The sequence below is a fragment of the Empidonax traillii genome, unplaced genomic scaffold, assembly GCF_003031625.1.
Source record: "Empidonax traillii isolate 1590-97213 ecotype Southwest subspecies unplaced genomic scaffold, ASM303162v1 scaffold17:size2698205, whole genome shotgun sequence".
NCBI classification, from domain to species: Eukaryota; Metazoa; Chordata; class Aves; order Passeriformes; family Tyrannidae; genus Empidonax; species Empidonax traillii.
Genome location: NW_020955210.1, coordinates 624,087 through 630,719, shown reverse-complemented (window position 1 = coordinate 630,719; position 6,633 = coordinate 624,087).

Here is a 6,633-nt window from a genome sequence, read left to right as displayed (position 1 = left end):
CTCCTGCCCCTTTTGAGCAGGTAAGGCAGGGTTATTTGCCAAGCCAAAGACAAGCTTCTTGCTTGTGTCAAGGTGTCCTTCATATGTTTACAACGAATATAACTAATAATTAAAGGGGCTGATGCCAAATCATCTGCTTTAGCACTGACAGTAGGCTGTGGTTGCCCTGACCCTCCCTCCGATGCAGCTCGATCTGCTGGGAAGTGTTTGATACCATCACATTCACTGCCAGCACTTGAGGAAAAAAGTAGCAAGAGCAAAACTTCACTAAAAAAAAAAAAAAAAAAAAAAAAAAAAACAAAACAAATAGCTGGTTCTGGGTTCACACACACAGTGGAACATAAAGTGTAGGGTTTTTTCTTGTCTTTAAACATTCTTTCAAAGTCTAGATTTCTAGACGATCTTGCACACAGTATGTTTAGTTTCCATCTACTAGAAGCTAGAAGGGAACCCATGCAGCAACTCGTCTGTGAATTTCATAGGAAGGAGTAAAGAACAATAAATCTTCAAAGTGTAAAAAGACAAAACCCTTATAGAAATTAACAACTGAACTAAGTAATGATATAGGTGAAAATATTCCCTGTAAGGGGAAGTTCATACTGGGATATAGTCAGCCAATGTGGTGGGAATGTAGGAACACTTTTTTTTATTTGGTGTGTTTCGGCTCCAGAAGACAGTGGGTGATTTGTAAGACAATCTCTGAAAGACCATTAAACAACTTTATATAATGTAAGAACAAGTTCATAAAGTCTAAACTAGTACTGATGGATGCAGAACATGTAAGAGTGTCCACTTGAACAGGGATAGCCATAAGGACTGGTCAATCTAGTCCCAAGCAGATGTTACAGGAGAAGTTTTTTCTGATATGGATTCAGATGCTGAAGGAACAGACATCTTGCTTGAGTTTGAGGAAGGAGTTGAGCTCCATGTCTCAGCCCATGCTTATCCCACCTCATCTGCAATGCCCCAGCCCAGTGCCAGTGGGGAGTGCCCCTCCTTGCTGAGCACCCGTGGCAATGCCTGCAAGCTGCACCTTGCAGAGTAGTTGGAAATCCAAGCTCAAACGCTAAGACTTTTAAAACATATTACAGAATCCATGTTTTAATATTCCCTTAAATTCTAGGGTTTAGCGCATCTTTGTGCCACACTGTTAATTTAGGTCTCCAAAGCCAAAGAAACCTGGGATCTTAACTACAGAAATCAGTCACTCAAGATGGTGGTTATCCCTGGGTTAATCAAGGGCAGTTGTACAGCCCAGCCCAGAGGCTGATCATACAGTCTGAACCTCCCACCAATAGCACCCAAGTGGGTTTAAGGGTCTGTGTCCACCCCCCAAACAGCCCCCCAGTACAGCTGCTCATTGTCAACCAGGGATCCCTGGGCTGCAGCTGTTTCCTGCCTGGAAAGCTGGGGGGCTGCTGCGGGCAAGACTTGGGAGCTCCTCTACCCACCCCCAGCCCTAGGAAAGACAAAACATTCTGCCATTTCTCTGCTCCCTCAGCCAAAACCAGGGCTTGAGGATTTCTAAGCTCGAAGACCTCGTGCAGCTGAGCACCAGTTAATGCCAGCCAGGAGCACCTCAGGGATCCCCCATCCTCTGCCCTGCCACTCACAGGGGAAGGGGGAGTGAGAGCTGAAGCTCTGGGTAGGCCAGACATTCAGTGGCTCCAGCGGGCTCAGCCTGCTCTGGAGCAGCTCCCAAACCCACTGACCCCACTGTGCTGCAAGCCCAGGGGCTGCCTGGGCAAGTAGGACTGGAAGTAACTTAACCGTGTTGGGGGCTGTGGGGAGCAGAAGGGTTTAGAAAGCTTGAACTGTGGCCTTTTTGTTGTTTGAGTCCTGTGGAAAGAAGGTGCTACTTCTTTGGGCTCCAGATTTTTATTCCTTTTTAAATTACCAGAGGAGTCCAGACATGAATGGTTAAAAAAAATATTTTTTTCTTTTTGAGGGTCCCTGATGCCCACCTTGGACAGGGGAGCACAGAGAAATAGCCACTCCAGAATCTGTGTCTGCTTCTGCCAGCCAACCCCCTTCCCTCTGGGCTTAACCCCTGCCTTGCCATACATCACCTGTCCATGCCTGCCAAGACATGCCACACCTGCAACTTTTTCTTTTCGGTTTGAGAAAGATATTTCTATCTTGCACCTGTGAGAGTCACTCGGTGGAGCCTTCATCCAAAGCACAGCCATGTTACAGCACAGCATTCTCTCCAGGCAAGCCTGCACAGGGCTCATCTGTCATGGGGGACTGGACCCCTCATCTGGGCTCTTCCCCACTGTACTGTGTCCAGGTAAAACACCAAGTTTGGCATCTACCATGTGAACCTTGAGATAAGCAAGGGCTAAACACAGTGCCATAGACTTTCCATGCCTGTGTGCATCTCAGCTGTCTCCAAAAGCAGAAAAGTGGAGGTTTTCACTCAGACTCTGGTACAGTGACCCTGTTCAGAGAGGACACATGAAATCCTAAGAAGAGAGACAAGAGGAGTGAAACCAGGATACTGATACCTAGCTAGAATGTATCAAATTTTCAAACTAGGAAAACTTCGGATGAAATCATTCTACCTAAGTTCCCAAACTGCAAAAAGAAGCATTTTCTCTGGGGAATAGTGGATTTCCAGCTACTCACAGAGAGGAAATCTTCAACACATGTTGGAACAGCACAGCAAGGGGCGCGAAGGTAGCATCTACCTGCTTCTGTGTCTTTTTCTTTGTGACTGTTACAGGTCTTCTTTGACAAAGAATATCATTAATCCATTTAATTAACTAAGGGGGGCAGGTAGCTGGGAAATTGCTAGACCTATGGATGATATGCCTGTTCTTTAACTCCTCATAGAGGGCAGATCCTTACTTAATTATTTCCTCCTTTAGATTCTTCAGAATACTTTTAATGTGGGCATTGTACAGTTCTAACTTGTTATGGTCGTTGCTGCAGTCACTGGTGTCTCACTTTCTGGGTATTGTAAACTGTGTAGGAAACCAGAAATTGGGCGAGACTTCTCTAATGCATAGAAGGAGTAAGTAAGAAAAATTAAGAGAATTAAGTACATAACAGGGCTGGAGTATCCACAATGGGTGAAGTGTGGAAGGACCAGTTAAATGAAGACTTTGCTGAAGCTTGCTGCAAAATAAGCAGGCTGAAACCTATCTAAAAGCAAAACCTTTGTTTTCTAACCATGGATCTATCCCTCTGCAAGGGATCCTGAGCCCAAACCCCATGGAGGAATGGGCAGAAGACCTGATGGTTTTGTGCTAACCTGCCTCAGAACATGGGGATTCCCATACAGGAACGGATCCTCATGTACCTTTGAGGAGATGGAAAGCTTTAACATCAGCTTTGGAGTGTAGCAGAGAAAGAAAGTCATTGTAGAAAAGGAGTTTGTTTAATGACATGGGCACCACAGAGCTCTAGAGGAGGCAGATCTTCAGGCAGTGTCATGGAGAACACTCCTGCAGGTAAGTCTAGAGATGAGGGATGGATTATTGACAGGCAAATATGAACTGTCATGTCCTGCCCTTAGTGATATATGTCACTCAAAAATTTTTTCTATTGCTGCGGCATGAGGAGAAAAACAATGGCTCTTTTTTCCCCTACCCTATGTTCAGAAACCCACTGACAGTCCATAGCAATTGGGACTCATCCTTCCAGGCGGGAGGCGGCAAAAGTGTGTCGGGGAGCAAGGCTGTTACTGGAGTTACTGCCCAGCACACCATGTGTCACCAGTGGCAAGACCATAGCTTTTGCCACTCTGAGTAGGATCAAACTCTGCTCCAGCTTGGATCCAACCTCCCTGATACTTTAAAATGCATCTTTGTCTTTTTCTTGACCAGAACTTCTGGTGGCAACAGCTTTTTAAGGAAATGTTAGTGGCAACTCCTTTTATCTTGGAATAGGTGCAGATTCTGTAAATTCCTGCGAGAACTGTTAGTCTGCTGGAACAGAGGTGATACAAAGAGAAAGGAAGAGGAGGAGAAGGAGTGGAAAGGGGGAGGATGGGAGCAGAATCAGTGGATTCTCCCAGTTACATCCTGAAGACAACTGCAGCTTCTTCTGGCTCACTAGAGCAACAGACTGGGAAGTGTGGCAAAAGAGTGTAGTGTTTATTTATGTTCTTATTTTTAAACAAACGAGTGAGGTTCAGGCATCCTCAACAGACGGGTTTTATTTATATGAAGTGTAGTAATCCTCTGAATGACAATGCTTGGTTCCAAGTCCAGGTTGCCTGGACTAATTACTCCTAGAGACTCGTGCATTCCTCTTCCCTGCCCTGAAAAAAAGGCAGTGAATACCACTTTTAAACAGTAAGTTTCCAAGGTGTCATAGGTATTACCCTCTAAAATAAGCTGCCCAAATTAGCAAATATCCCCTTTGAGACAGTGTCACTCTGTCTCTCCTCGCAGATGGTCTGTACTACCCTGATGATGAGATGGGGTGGGTTAGCAGAGGAAAAGCAGAGCAGGTCTAGTTGCTTCCCACCTCTGCACTGTCTCCTGGGTTGGGACACTGTTTTGCCCCATGGCTTCTGCACCCAGTTATGTGAGTTAAGCAAAGCTGCTGACACTCAAAGCATTTAAGATTTCCTCTTTGTAAGGTAAGGTATGCATTTTTACATTAATAAAACCATTCCCTATGTTAATTTTTTTGGCAGTAGGATGAAGAATGTAGGATGAGGTGTCTCAAGGAGCACTCTACCTACTGTGAGGGTGCCATTGCTGCCTTCACAGGTTTGGAAACATACTTGTTACTTGAAGGTAATTTGAGTACAAGAGTTGTCCTTTAGTCTGCACACTCCTACAGGAACAGTCTGGGTCCAGAGGTATGACTGGGATGGCTTATGAGCACAAGGTTACTAAGGTGTTTGATGGACAGGAAAATTATGCTTATCACAGGGACACTATAAAAAACCTCTCCAGCTTCCACAAGACGGGAATTGGTCTGGGTGAGTTTTCTTGCAACACCTTCTCATTTCTTCTCCACTTGTCCTATAAAGCACTCAGAGGGAGAGAGCTCAGGGAAAATATCCCTGGAAGTGCTGCAGATAGGTCATGCCTCCAGCTCTGATGGGTTTCCTGTTTGCCTGGGATAGACCCTGTCTCACTCAGGAGGAGCATCTGGCTTCTGCCCCCTGCCCTCCCAGCTTGTCCAGGCGCATGGTGCCAAGGGAGGAGCTGCATTCCCTGTCAGCATGAGCTTGTGAGCCACCTCAGCATGTCATCTTCAGGCTGCGTGTCATAAATGATGGCTGGCTGGCTCTGGCAAAGTCTGTGTCCCAAAGATAAAACTCACTCCCTTCTACAACTTCTGGAAGGAAAAATAAATCCTGGCTGCTGCTTCCATCACAGAACACTGCACTGGGAAGCTTAGTAAATCTGAGGGAGAGGGTTGCTATCATCTCTGGTTGAAACAAGAGCATCTGTCAGCGTATCCAGTTCCAGGCTTCACCACCCATCTACCCCATTGGGACTGGTGAAATGGATATGGGAAGGTAACCAGGGTCTAGGAACAGGATCTCTGATCACCTCTCTCTGAGCCTGGTGAGTGGCAGAGGGGATTTCCACTTGAATACCTACCCAAATAGCTAAAATCATCCTCTGTGGCATGTGGACATATAAACCTTCATTTTCCCGCCTGCTAAAGCCACCTGCTGTTGTCTCCTCCTGCTTTCTACTTTTAGCTCATTAGTTCCACCACAACTACACTGTGCTGTCTCACTGCCTTTAACCAAAGGCACGTCAGAGGCAACTAAATGCGTCCAAGCAGCTGTTTGACCCGTATGCTGCTGAAAAGCAGCACGGACTAGCATCAAGTCCCTAATGAGTAACAGCCTCAGAAAAGAAGCAGCCTCAAAACTCCGAGAGCTCAAAATGCTGCCAAGGTCTTTTTGTCACACTCACCTTTCTAGATTCAGTGATCCTTGTGAGTCCCTTCCAACTCAGGGTATTCTATGACTCTATGATTTCTAGCTTGTTCTGGGTGAGAAAGGTGAGCCTCTGTGGCTATAGTGATAATTTTATGAGTTAGCTTCTTAAATATCAGCACAACAACTGCTCATTTGAAACATGCTGCCAGCTTACTTTCTTGATGGTGATATCCATGCAGAAACTTACCATAATCTTCTACTAATCACAAAGAATGTGAGTAGGACTCTGAAGAGGTATCCAAGAATTTCCAAAATTTCACCAGGTGCATTAGATCAGGCTTAATTGGGGAAAGCTCCACTGATTCCTTTCCGTTGCTGGGAAGACGGTCTTCCTCTCTAAAAAGAGAGAGCGTTATCTAAATCAGCATCACCTTTATAATCAAAGTACGGTTCCTCCTTGGCAAAGATAGAAGAGAAAAAGTGTCAGGTAGAAGAGGGAGACAGGCAGGGTTTGCCAGTCACCTGGATGTGTGGCAAAAGCTGAACAGCATTTGTGAGCTTCAGCAGTGGGAATAGCAAATGCACCAGAAGTGAAGAAAGAAAGGAGGTGCAAGAAAGGAATTTCTCGTGACTTTGCAAAACCACACTGGAATATGGACAAGGAGAGAGGAAAACAAGGTGCTAGGCTGAAGACAGCAGTGCAAACTGGAAAATTCAGAAGTTGCTCAGGAAGGTATTGAGAAGGAAGGGAAGGGAAGGGAAGGGAAGGGAAG